The 13,527-nt window shown below is 46.9% G+C and overlaps 1 protein-coding gene across 25 annotated transcripts in view; it reads left to right on the forward strand.

Annotated features, from left to right (window-relative positions):
• The first annotated feature begins 4,034 nt into the window (after nucleotides 1-4,034).
• The window catches only part of LOC134479313 (uncharacterized), a 35,286-nt gene continuing 25,793 nt past the window's right edge, over nucleotides 4,035-13,527 (forward strand). For 10 of the 25 annotated variants that reach the window (XR_015622690.1, XR_015622689.1, XR_015622696.1 and 7 more), the window contains exon 1: nucleotides 4,035-4,174. The gene's annotated coding sequence lies outside the window, so the exon portion shown is untranslated. Of the gene's footprint in view, nucleotides 4,175-8,207; nucleotides 8,573-9,662; nucleotides 9,789-10,461; nucleotides 11,680-13,027; nucleotides 13,209-13,527 lie in introns of those variants that run through there. The other 15 variants (XR_015622685.1, XR_015622698.1, XM_087555032.1 and 12 more) reach the window with 7 other exon arrangements.

Consider the following 13,527-nt stretch of genomic DNA (forward strand, 5'->3'; position numbering starts at 1 on the left):
GGGGAGGAAAGGGCTTATTTTACTTTCTATGTCCCAATCACAGTGCATCTTGGAGGGACGTTAGGGCAGGAACCAGGAGAAGCCAAGCCCATGGAGAGACACTACTTGCTGGCTTACCCTTCATAGCCTGTTCAGTCTGCTTTCTTATAGCACGGCCAGCCTAGGGGTGGCCCTGCCTACAGTGAACTGGGCCCTCCCCACACCAAGCATCATCAAAGCTCCAGAGTAAGGGTGAAAATGCCCGTCTTAATGCCTAGCTTAGGACACTTGGCAAGTCTTCCCTCTGTCAAGGCACTAGACATCAGGAAAGGCCTGACACAGCCAAGACTTGACATCACTGTGCATGGTCTCACTGAGACCACCTAGCTCTGTCCTCTCTCTGCCAAAGACATGGCTGACCACAAACCCATAAGCCAATTGACGCCTTTCTTCCTGTTCTTTCTTTATCTGACATTTTCTGCATCAAAAAGTGTTAGGTGCAGCTGCTGGTTTGTTACTCACAATCCTTAGGAGGATGTGTGAACTGTTTAATATCTGATGAGGCGGAGACCTTGAGATGAGGACCTTGACACATGTAGCACCCCAGGTTTGGTGATTTGAAAGCCCATGGTCTCCCCATTGCAGCGCTGCTCCTTAGCAAAAAGGAGTTGTTTTCTACCTTAAGGTACTGACAGACTAATTAGAAAGACAGACTCAGGAGGCAAATGTGAGGTCTGAGGAAGTCCTGGGGGCTTAGAATGAACTAAAAAGGATACCTACGAAGGAAGGGTTCCTGGGGAAGGCAGCTGAGGTACTTTGAATGAGAATGCTACAGCCTCCAACTCCAACTCATATATGAATGCTGAGTCATCAGATAGTGGGACTGTTTGGGAAGGATTAGGAGGTGTGGCCTTATTGGAGGAGGTGTGTCACTGGGAGTAGGCTGTAAGATTTTAAACACCCACTCCAGCACACACACACACACACGCACACACACACACACGCACACACGCACACACACACACACACACACACACACACACACACACACACCACCCGCAGAGCAGGATATAAAGCTCTCATCTACTGCTCTAGCAACACGCATGCCACCATGTTCCCCACCATAATGATAATGAACTAAAACTCTGAAACTGTAAGCAAGCCCCCTTGTTGCTTAAATTTCTAATGGTTCATGAATGCTTTAATCTCCCTTTAGCCCTCCATCCACCAGAGGTAGTAGAAAAGAAAGGTTGTTAGGATATGGGGGAAGTGGACCTGTTTAGAAATTGTTCTTTGGAGCAAATTCAATCTGCATTGTGAGGAAATCAGCACTTCAGTTCACAGCAGCAGCAACAGCTTACTAGACTTGCAAACATTTCACTAACACGCCAGCAACCCTGTTCAGTGGTGTCAGGATAGCAAACACGAATCAGCAGCAGTGATGCGACCTAGCAGAGACATCCAGGCTGAATCAGCATGAGTCAGCAGGAGCCATTAGGACCAACAGGGACACCAGGAGGAGCTCTCTGCTGTGCTGCTCTCAGTAAAGTGAAGATCAGCAAAACAAGACTGGACACCAACAAACCTTGCAAAGCTCCCCATGCAAGTCTGCACCACTGTCCATTGAGTTCTATTTATATCCATTCCAGACATCACGTGTCCTCCCACAGGTCTTGCCTCACCACGTGAGTCTGTCTTAGCAAAACTCCACATGAGTCTGTATCAGCTGACCTTATTCTGCCAGTTGACCTGAGTCCACAGAAGCAGCAGGAAGCTGCCAGAGCGCCACAGGTTTTTGGTGTGTTTCTCTCTATGGAATTATGACTAATGGAGCTCCACACTGCAGTGTAAGGCAAACCAATATATGTGTGTCATCCTTTTCATCTGCGTCTGCTTCAGCAAAATGTTCTTGGTCATAACTGACTTTCCAAAGAAACCAAAAGTTTCCCCTTCAGCCCACAATTAAACATTTTCTCTTTATAAGATTTGCCTGGGTCGTGGTGTCTCTTCACAGTAATAGAACAGCAACTAGGACACTTACTCTTGCCATTTTTTTTCCCTGAGTAAATAAATTGAAATTCTCTGTGCCCTCATTTACTGGCAGATGTATTCCTTGGATTTTCTGGTCTTCCTGAACTACAGCTCTGCTACTTCTGCTACATGCATCATTGCTGCTGCTTGGGACCTCCCCTGCTAAGTAGCACTACCCACACAGTAGGCCTAGTGTCAATGCTGCATGGACTCTCCCCTTGCTAAATAACACTGCCCACACTGTAGGTGTAGTGTTACTGCTTGTCCCAGGTTTCTTTCCCCTGAGTGCTGGGTTTTTGTTTTTTTGTTTTTTTAATAACCTGAGCACTCCTGTAGGATTGCGTTAGTTCCTTCTGGCCTGGAATCCTACTCCTAATGTGGGCACCCTGCACCCCAACCCCCGTGTCTCCTGACACCATCTAGCATGCCTGACTGCATAGGACAGGATGGCAGTCTCATGCAGATGCCAAGGCCTGATGCTGTTGGGGCTGTGTGGGTGGGAGAGAGGAGGCTTCTCTGTCTGTCCAGCTCCACAGAGCACAGAGGACAGAGAGGAACGAGAGCAGAGAGGAGCTGAATGGAACAGGGAGAAGCAGAATTCACTCCCAAGAAAGACGATGATAGAAAACCTTAAATTAGAAGCTTTTGAAAATGTGTGTCAGGGATCCCTACCACTTTGGTTGGCTTTGGGCGTGGTTCTTTGCAGCTGTGGATGACTGGTGGAGTTTTCCTAGCCGTATGATTCCACTTGCCATGAGTTAGAGTTAAAGCTGAAATGTGAGGTAATCAATTGCCCAATTGGTAGATACTGGAGTTTAAATCTCCTCAAATATTTAAATATGCAATCGCATTAAAATTCATAGCCATCTGCCTACAATGATCTAATTTGAAAACAGCACAATTAATTTTTAATCCGAAGTTAGCTTTCCCAATGCCACCTGCCCCTCTTCCCCAACCTGCAGCAGACAGTCTGTGTGCTCAGAGAACTGGGGACCTAGTTAAGTATTAACATGAGACATGTATCCCTGGGACGATGGATGGTCCTGCACACCTCCTACTCCAACTTACCTCAGTGATTCGTACGTTTCTAACTATAAACTAAATTCTGTGAATTTGGAATGTGGGGTGTATCTATCTCACAAACCCACATGTTCTGCGTTGAGAAGTGAGCAGAATTGCCCAGAAAGCCAAGGATGAAATCTTGAAAATAGTACCCAGAGAATTTCAGTACCTGTGCCTACCTCTGGTTCTCTGAAATAGGAGTCCTTAGGTTTGGAGAAGGATCTGGGTGACTCGTGATCTTACAAAGTAGACTGTTTCACTTCTATTCCTAGTGCCTCAGTGTTGGGTGAGAAGAAATCCTACCTTCCTGTGCTCCAAAGGGATAGACAGACAGACACAGGCCTAACAGGCTAACACCAGTTTCCACCCGGAAGTGCCTGTGATTAAACATCCCCTCCACCCCAAAGCACAGAGCTTAAGTGAGCTCTGCCTGGTGCTTCAGTCAGCACCTCAGGAGCCCGCATGCCTGAGAGAGCAGCCCTTCTGTGGAGACTCTCTGCTGGCTGTGCATATGTTTTGACTCATAAGTTTGATTTATTTTTGTCTTGTGTTGCCCAGTCTAGCCCTGACCTCCCAGGGTCAAGCAATCCTCCTGCCTCAACCTCATAAGTAGCTGAGACTATAGGTGGACATCAACATACCTGGCTACAGTTCAGTGTTCAGGTTAAATGAAGCCTCAGGCTGAAAAATGACCCGTTGGGGGAAGTAGAGTTAATCCTGGGAAATGGACTATGCCTCTAGGTACAGCATTTTCAATGAGTCAAAAGGTAGATGGCATCCAGGGGCTGAAATCCCTGAATGTCAGCTAAATTTGGTCTTTGCAAAGAGAAATTAGGTCATAAGTACAGTGGTTTTTTTGGCCAAAGCTGACAGCAAAGGAAGAAATCTGAAGTAGTCACTAATGAAAGCATGATAATTATTAACTTCAGGATACACAAAGCGATAACACATCTAATCACAGTGCCCTACAAATGCTCCGTGCAGTTTACGTGTGTAAATACTAGGTGCTGATTTAGCAAAAACTATGAATTTTATTAAAAGAGTTATGGAGAAAACTGAGAGAACTGAAGAGCCCTGAATTCCCCTTCACTGTTATGGAAAAGTAAGGCATCTATCTTTATTTATTTGTTTATTTACTTGTTTATTTATTTGTGTGTGTGCATCCTGTGGGGGACAGGGAGCGGAGAGTGGATGTGCCAACTGCCCAAGTGTAGAGGGCAGAAGGCAACTGTGTGGAGCTGGCTTCCTTCTTACAGATGCTGGTGGTGTAGGAAGTAGTTTGTACCTATATATTGTTTAAATTATGACAACATGTGAAGACGAGAGACTGTTGAATTTCCTCTCTCTCTGTCTCTCTCTGTGTCTCTCTCTGTCTCTGTCTCTCTCTGTCTCTGTCTCTGTGTGTGTGTGTGTGTGTGTGTGTGTGTGTGTGTGTGTGTGTGTGTGTATTTCTCTCTTTCCCTCTCTCCTAAAGACAAGGTATGTGACCCAGGCTGACTTCAGACTCCTTTCTCTGGCCTCGGGGAACTCCAGTTTGGGTTCCCACTGTCTGAGTATGCATATATTCATTTTAAAAACGCAAAAAAGTGACCTTTCTTCTAAAGGCCAAAATGAAACAGAAGGTCTCTACAATCACAAGAGCATGTAGTCCTAGACGCTGGCAGAGGCAGAGTGGTCAGTTCAAGGGCAGCTTCAGCTGTAAGAGCTTTTATCTCAAAAACAAAAAGGAAACATAAAAGTTAGCCAAAACTTTTTCAATAAACAGGGAACAAAACATGGCTAGTTAAGCTTGTCGTGCAAATCTTGGCATGTGTGTTTGCCTGTGCATGAGTGTGTGTGTGTGTATGTGTTTGCCTGTGCATGAGTGTGTGTGTGTGTTTGCCTGTGCATGTGTGTTTACCTCTGTGTGTGTGTGTATGCATGAGTGTGTGTGTGTGTGTGTTTGCCTGTGCATGTGTGTGTGTGTGTTTGCCTGTGCATGAGTGATGAGTGTATGTGTGTATGTGTGTGTGTTTGCCTGTGCATGTGTATGTGTTTGCCTGTGCCTGTGCATGTGTGTTTACCTGTGTGTGTATGTGTGTGTGTGCATGAGTGTGTGTGTGCATGAGTGTGTGTGTGTTTGCCTGTGCATGAGTGTGTGTGTGTTTGCCTGTGCATGTGTGTGTGTGTGTGTGTGTGTGTGTGTGTGTGTGTGTACGGGTATATGTTGGTTTGTTTTCTATTGCTGCGATAAATACTATAATCCAAAGCAAAGGGTTTATTTAACTTACAAATCTCAAGTCACAGTCCATCATTGAGGGAAGCCAAAGCAGAGACTCAAATAGGGCAGGAACACAGAGGCAGGAACTGAAGCAGAGAGCATGGAGGAATGTTGCTTCCTGCCTTGCTTTCCAAGAGTGGCTAAGCCTGCTTTTTAACACCCAGGACCATGTGCCCAGAGGTGACACCATCCACAGTGGTCCAATTCGGGGTCTCTGCCTCAGCAACTACTGTGCCAGCGGGATGACAGACTGTGAAAGGCAAGAAGGCAGTTCAGTTCAACACTACTAAGTAGCTGGTGTGGGCTCAGGCTTCAGGAGTCTGAGGCAGTTTACCACTTTTATGCCTAAGCAGTCTATGCTGGGCATATTCAAGCACACACAGTTCAGTGAAAACTCTCCTGGTGATAATGAAGTCAATCGGTGTACACAATAAAGATTACTTAAATCTCCAGGAGGAACAAAGTGAACTACGTAAAGGTCAGACATGACTCTATCGAAACTCTTTGTAAAGACGTGTGACACCTTCTAAAAAAGATGCATTCTGTAGATTGACTGAGAAAAACAAGCACAAGTTGGGGGTGGGGGTAGTCTCAGCCACACAGATCAAAGGTCACCAGGCTGTTAACCACGTCTGCTCTGGGTCTTCTGGGCAGATAACAGGTTCTGCATCCCTCCCTTTGAAGGAACAGTCCTGTGTATTTAACATTAGAGGTTAACATTAGAGGTCCTGTGAGCACAAGGACCTCTTTGCCTCCTCCAGTTAAACCCTCCCATGTCAATCATTGACGAAGGAAAAAAATCCCCCACAGACTTGCCTACAAACTTGTGTCATGGACAAAAATTAATTATTATGAGGTGTGTAAATGTTCATGTAGGTGTGAGCATGTGTGTGTGTTTGGGTGTGCATGTCTAGGACCAAAATAATAAGCAATCAGAGAAGAATAATTAATAATCTCCATAAGACAAGACTATTATTATTATCAATCTATTATTTATTTATTTATTTATTTATTTATTTATTTATTTATTCGAGACAGGGTTTTCCTGTGTGTAGCTCTGACTGTTCTGGAACTCACTCTGTAGCCCAGGCTGGCCTCAAACTCAGAGACCAGCCTGCCTCTGCCTCCCAGGCGCTGGGATCAAAGGCGTGTGCCACCGCTGTCCGTCTTCAATCCACTTATTGTTAGCATTCTTTCAAAACTGCCAAGTGTAAAGCGGTCTGCACAAATATGGGTCTCGGTGGCAGGCAACACCTCCTAAGTAGAGATAGCGTCACTTTGAATACATGGGACCCTGAATGGGAATGTGAATGATTACACACATTAAGATAAATGAAAACCCATCTCCCTTACGTAAGTGTGGTGATTTGATCGAGACGTCCCTTCATATTCTCAGGCCCTTGAATTATTAGTCTGGAGTTGAGGACACTGGGGCGGGAAGATATAGAGGAAGTGTTTCACTGGGGGTCAGCTTTGAGGCTTCAAATCCCGGACAACGGTCTCTCCCGCTTGTGGTTTGAGAGGTGAGCTCTCAAGTCACCATGCCTGCATGCTGCCATGCTTCCCCTTGTGAGGGGGATGGGCCCCAGATAAACCCTTCACGCTGCCGGCTGCCTTGGTCAGACTGTTCTATAACACTAGGAAAGTGATTAATATAACAAGGATTCTCAGCCCCGACACTGGCAACACTTCGGTCAGATAATTCTCTGTTGTGGGATTTTGCTGTTGTTGATTGTTTTTGTTTTATGAGACAGAGTTGTCCTGTGTAGCTCAGGCTAGCCTTGATCTTAAAGCAATCCTCCTGCCTCAGTCTCCTGAGAGTGGATGTGCCAGGTGTGCGCCACCCTTCCACCACCACCCCCCAGCTTAACCTTGGGAAGGTGGATTGTGTGTGGCCGGATCATCAGCAAAGCACGTCAGGTGCCAGGGTTGCTTGTCTCCCTGAACCCCCAGCTACTGTCCTCAGACATGACAAATGTCCCTGGACGGCCAGGGGAGAGGGTGTGCCTCAACGTGTCATTTTTCTTGGTGTCCAACTGGTATTCAGAATAAACAAATTCTCTCTTGAAAAGACTGTTTTAGGGGGCTGGAGAGATGGCTCAGTGGTTAAGAGCACTGACTGCTCTTCCAGAAGTCCTGAGTTCAAATCCCAGCAACCACATGGTGGCTCACAACTCTCTGTAGTGAGATCTGATGCCCTCTTCTGGTGTGTCTGAGGACAGTGACAGTGTACTCACATACATAAAATAAATAAATCTTTAAAAAAAAAAGAAAGAAACAAAGAAACAAAGGAAAAAAGAAAAGGCTGTTTTATACCCAGAGTTCACGGCACCGGCTCATCAAAGGCTAAGGGCTGGTCTACATTACTAACTCTTCAGCAAAGAACATCTAAATGGTGGTTACAACGTATCATACTAGCCTGACAGCTAATACACACTAAGGGAGAAGGAGCTCCCTGAAGTATAATCAGGCTATGTAAATTCCCTGATTTTGGAAATCTGGAATAAAACTGAGATTGAGAATGACGTTCTGACATGCTGCTTAGATATTTCCCCAAGGAAGGGCGTCTTCCTCCCAAGCTCTGCCTCCATGGAACCTGCCTCAGCTTTCAAGAAAATGGGACTGAATCCATGCAAGGTTAGAGTCGGCAAAAGGCACGCAGTGGCAAAAGGCACGCAGCGAGGAGGCCCTGGCCAGAGTGAGGAGGATTGGTTCTAGGGCCATAAATAGCTATGGCATCATCAAAGCTTAAGAAAGGGCTTTCATGAGAACTCAGTTCATTGTGTGAAAATTCAGATGACTGAACTATAATTAGCTCGATTAGTCAACGTTTTAATTCATAGGATTCTGGCTTTGATGTGCTCCTTTCTCACAGAATCAAAGCTAATGATTCTGGAATCGCAATTGGAAGCCGAGTGCCAGCGAACGTGGGGAGTTCCTCACCTCTCTGCCAAGTCCAGCTTCTGCGACTGTTGCTCCCCGATCCTTCATGCTCATGAACCGGCCCAGGCACCTCAGTCATGCCCTCTGTCCCTAGCGTCAAAGGACATTTCCTCCGTGCTTTCTCTGAGTCAAGATGCCCAGTATTTACGTCCTCTAAACATAGAATTTGACAGGAAGCTTCATGGGCTGAGCACAGAAGAGGGACTGAATGTGAGTTTTTTAGATGTTGTTAGCGAGCAGAGCCACAGACATGCTCCCTGCTACAGGAATCACACCTAAGTGAAACAACAAATTTAAGTGAGTATGTTTCCCCTTCTCAAACACAATCACAGGAGGTAATTCTGGTTAACGAGGTAAGAAGGAGTCTGCTGGGAGATTCTCAGAAGTATCCCTTGCTTAAAAAGGCAAACAAGCCAGCTGGAGAGATGGCTCAGTGGTTAAGAGCCCTGGCTGCTCTTGCAGTGTCTGCATGGCCGACCACAACCATTTGTAACTCCAGGGGATCTGACACCACCCTCTCCTGACTCTCACAGGCACCAGACACATGTGGTACACATACATGCATGCAAACAAAACACTTATAAACGTGGAACAGAAGAAATAATCTAAAGGGGGAAGAAAGCAAACATGGAGTCAGCCTTCTGCAGTTGGATGTTGTTGTGTTTCCACACAACATTAGAGCTGTGCCAAGCATGAAATCAGGAGTTGTCTGGGGGTCAAATACACAGACTGGAGATAGAGAACCGGGAGGAGAAAGGCAGGTAGTGCCTGTGAGTGACATTGGCAGCCATGCATCAGCCAGCCCTGTAGCTGAGGAACCTCCAGCTTTCTCCAGATTTCTTACAACGCAGAAACAGCCATATGCCAGCAGAGAGCTTAGACGCTCTCTAACGGCGAAGGCCATCTTAGTGCGATTCCTTTCTCTTTTTGCCAGTTTATTGTTCACTTATTTTTGCTGTTGATGCTTTTATTTTATTTCTTATTGCATCTGAGAGACCGGATCTCATTATATAGCCCAGATTGGCCTTGAGTGGATGACCCTCCAGCCTCGGACGCCCAAATGCTGAAACTGGAGGTTTGAGCGACCCCCGCCCACTGGATCCTGTTTCTCACAGCTGATAGCATTCTGATGGGCAGAAGGGATAAACAGGATCTTTTTGTATAGGTTTGTGTGGAAGCGCTCCCCAGTGGGAACGCCAGTGTCACACTGCTTACTAAGCTCCCATCCTGTGTATCAGGATCCTAGAACCACTGACTTTAAAACATTTGATAAAATGCTTTTGCAGACAGCTTGAATTTCACAGATGGGGAAACTCAGGCTCTGAGCAACTACTAACCTAGTTACGTAGCACAGCACAGATCAAACTTGGTTTTCTTCTTTCTGTAGGCTAATGATATGCAGCGTGGTCCTCTCTCTCTTGGTGCTGGGCAGCAGTAGTGAGCTCCTGTACACCGACCTGATTGCGAGAGGCAGCATTTGCTTATTCTGCAGGGCCCTGTGTTGCTGAAGAAGGTTTGATAAATTTAGTGCATTTTAACCTCCAGTGATCTTTTCAGGCAGGACCGAGCCCCATCATAACTTAAGCTGCATCTGTAGTTGGCTGATGGCATAGGAAGGGAGGAATGAAGGGACAGAATTCTCACTTTCTGAAACTGCCTGGATGGGTAGTAATGTCACTGTCCCTCTCCAAAGCAGACGTCCACAGGGGTCCTGGGCACTGCTTCAGAGAGCAGTGAAAGGAGATGGGAAACGCCTTCAGATATTTCTGCCCGGATCTCCTAAGAAATGGTGCCATGGCGTGTAGACTTCGTTAAGCCCAGAGACTAACAGGGGGTGCCCTCACACAAGCTTCATGGTGGAAAAGCCTGAGTTTCACCTGCATAGCAAAGCAAGAACAAATGCAGCTTCACTTCCTGTGTTGGCCTGGCTCTTCTCTCTGGCTCTGCCTCTGACATTTTTCTGCAAATGACAACCAGGAAGGACAGTGGTGATGACCCCTTGGACTAAGCTCTGGTCCCATTCTGATCTCCAGCTGTTCTAGAGAGCACTGGTCTGGTGAAGGCAGTGGAAGGTGTTGGGGACTGGGTTTTCTTAGCCAGAGGCCCTTCAGTACACTGTGGGGAAGATGTTCTTCAGGATACTGCCACACCGTTCCCAATACTATTCTTCCCTTGTAAAATGTTAGGCGTTGTTGACCAGAAAAGCCTGGAGGTGAGTGTTAGCACCTGCTCATTGTGAGATCTTACAGTTGTTGCTGTAGAAGACTGGAGACCCCTGAGGACCAGCTTCAGTGTTCCTGCTCACATATGCCCGTCTTTTCTCCACTTCCACCGTCCTCATTCAATGACTTGTCACCCGACGGCTGGTGTCTTTGCATTTCTGAGGCACTGTGAAGAATGGAGAAGTGAGGTGTCTTCCCTAATCAGGAAAGCCCGAAATAGTGAGAGAAGGCCCAAGAATGGGGATTCATGACAGCCCACGAGATTCTTGGTGCGGGAGATCTGCAGAAGCCAAAGAAGGAAGATGCGTCACTGTGGAGAGTGCCCTACTTTGCCAAGGGTTGCTGAGAAGCCAGCACAGATAGGGTGGAGACCATGACAGAGATGGTGAGCCCAGACTGGGGGAGCGGCCAGGACTGAAACGATAATGAGTCATGTTGAGGTGACTACAGAAGGAAACATCTACTGGTGGTTCTGAAAAGAACGTTAGCTAAGAACAGGACAAGAGGAGTGGAAGAGGGTTGGACAATGAAAGAAGAATTTGAAACACTTGAGCATCTTTGATCCTAATGAGACCATTTCCATGGAGATGTAGGGAAGCAACACATGAGGCAGACATGATGGGTGCAGGGGGAGTCTTTGGGAGGGATTAGGAGAACATTACCATTGCCTTTCATTTGTTTCATGTGTGCTTACTTACTTGCTTGCTTACTGATTTGGTGCTGGGGATTATGAATAAGGCCCCTACAAGCGAGGAGGTGTTTGACCATGGAGTTACAGCCCAGTCTTTACTGTGAGCGCCAACACAGCAGTATTTGTTCTATTCCTCTGACAGACGTCATTCCACGTGTGGTGGTTTGAATAGGTTGGGCCCTGATAGACTCATGTGTTTGAATGCTTGGCCATAGGGACTGGCACTGTTAGGAGGGATGGTCTTATTGGAGGAGGTGTGGCCTTGATAGAGGAAATCTGTCACTGTAGGGGCAGACTTTGAGGCCTACTATGCTCAAGCCATGCCCAGTGTGGCACACGGTTCCTCCTTGCCTCCTTTGGATCAAAGATGTAGAATCCTTGGGTCCTCCAGTGCCATGTCTGCCTGGACACCGCCATGCTTGCCACCATGATGATAATGGACTGAACCTCTGAAACTGTAAGCCAGCCCCAATTAAATGTCCTGTACAAGAGTTGCCTTGGTCATGGTGTCTCTTCACAGCAGTGGAAACCTAACTAAAACATATATTCCCTCAGGTAGCTGTCTAGTTCAAGATGATGGCAACAGGTCTCAGAAGGACCCCCCCGCCCCCGCCCCGTGCCTTTAGCCTTCCTCTCCTGGACCAGCAAGCTGTGGTAATCTGCTCCAGCACACACTATCTGGTTTTCCAAAGTTCCCTGGCTATGAGTGATTCATCTACCTCTTCATCTTCAATGGTTAAAATGTTTATGTCAGATCTTCCTTAACAATAGAGCCCTTAATACAGGCTGGAAACTGCATTCTCCCTCCTTAGGAGCGAGAACACACAAACAAGAAAATGTTAGCCAGAGACTAAGCAACTGTCCAGCTTCATACAGCACATGTAATTAGTCCTTCTGCATGCTGGGAAGTGGAAGGAAGGATTGGGACTTGGATGCAGGGAACATAACTGTCGAGCCCACCTCTTTAATCTCTGTACATTCTGCTCCCTTCATATAAACCTGCTTGGAGGAGGTAAGGATCTGTTAACTGGGAGACTCACTAGTGTAGCGGTTCTCAACCTTCCTAAGGTTGTGACCCTTTGACACAGTTCCTCGTGCTGTGATGACCCCCCCACCCCCACAACCCCAACCATAACATTATTATTTTGGGGGGGGTCTTTTTTTCAGAGCTGGGGACCGAACCCAGGGCCTTGCGCTTGCTAGGCAAGCGCTCTACCACTGAGCTAAATCCCCAACCCTGCTACTTCATAACCTTAATTTCGCTACTGTTATGAATCGTAATGTAGATATGTTTGTTTTCTGATGGTTTTAGGGGACCCCTGTGAAAGGGGCAATTATCCCCCACAAAGGGTTCGAGACTCACGGGTTGAGGACTGTTGCACTAGTGGCTTGTCTTGGTCCAGGACACTCCAAGTCGAAGGGATAACCTCATTCTGCAGTGACTCACACGCAGCAACTGTCCCGAAGTCCTCGAAATGAGAGGTCACCTTGATCCACCTGTGACTAGCCCTGTACCCACAAGGAATGCCTTTAAACTCCTGCTTTCCTATTTATACCAAGCCAGAGCTGGGCAGGAAACAGATGGGACACTCAAATTGGGTAATTTGAAGAGAGTTGAATAAAGAGGCCATTTGCAAAGGTGTGGGCAGGATGTGGGGAAACCACAGCTACTTGACCACCCCTAGGCCTGCAGGAGGAAGGGGAGGTGCGGTCATCACAACCTACAGAGTGTGTCCTGCATGTCTAGGGCCACCTCACAGCAGCTTTGACCACAAGCCACAGAGGCAGCCTTAGGCTGTGACACCTTAGTTCTGCTTGTGACCTTTTGTCTTTACCCAGGATTCCCCTCTGAGCACATTTGTTTGCAACTAGAGTCTCCTGTAGCTGTCGCCATAGTCACAGTACAGCTGAAGATAATCTTGAACTCCTGGTCCCCCGTCTCCATGGAGCAAGTGCTGGGATTCCAGTTGTCATGTGTCAGCCATTCCTGACTACCTGGGCTCAAGTGCCTGTCTCTTAGGTACTATGCTACTCTGGGAAAAATAATTAACCTCTCCATGAATTTATTTCCTTGTGTGTAAAGAGGAAATAACTGATCCTGTGCCCCAGTTGTAGAGAGCTTGCCCGGCATGCACAGGGCTCTGGGTACAGCTCTGAAAGCTCTGTAAGAACAAATAAAAATAAATTAAAGGGCAAATAAATAAAAGCGGGGCAGTGACAACAGCCTGAGAGTGACAGTGATGTTTTACTTAGGATTATTTTGAACGAGTGATTGCCTGTGTGCACGCCTGGTGCCCCTGGAGGGAGGAAGAGGGCATTGGATCCCCGGGAGCTGGAGT

Source organism: Rattus norvegicus, chromosome 6 (genome assembly GCF_021556685.1).
Source record: "Rattus norvegicus strain SHRSP/BbbUtx chromosome 6, alternate assembly SHRSP_T2T, whole genome shotgun sequence".
Classification (NCBI taxonomy): Eukaryota; Metazoa; Chordata; class Mammalia; order Rodentia; family Muridae; genus Rattus; species Rattus norvegicus.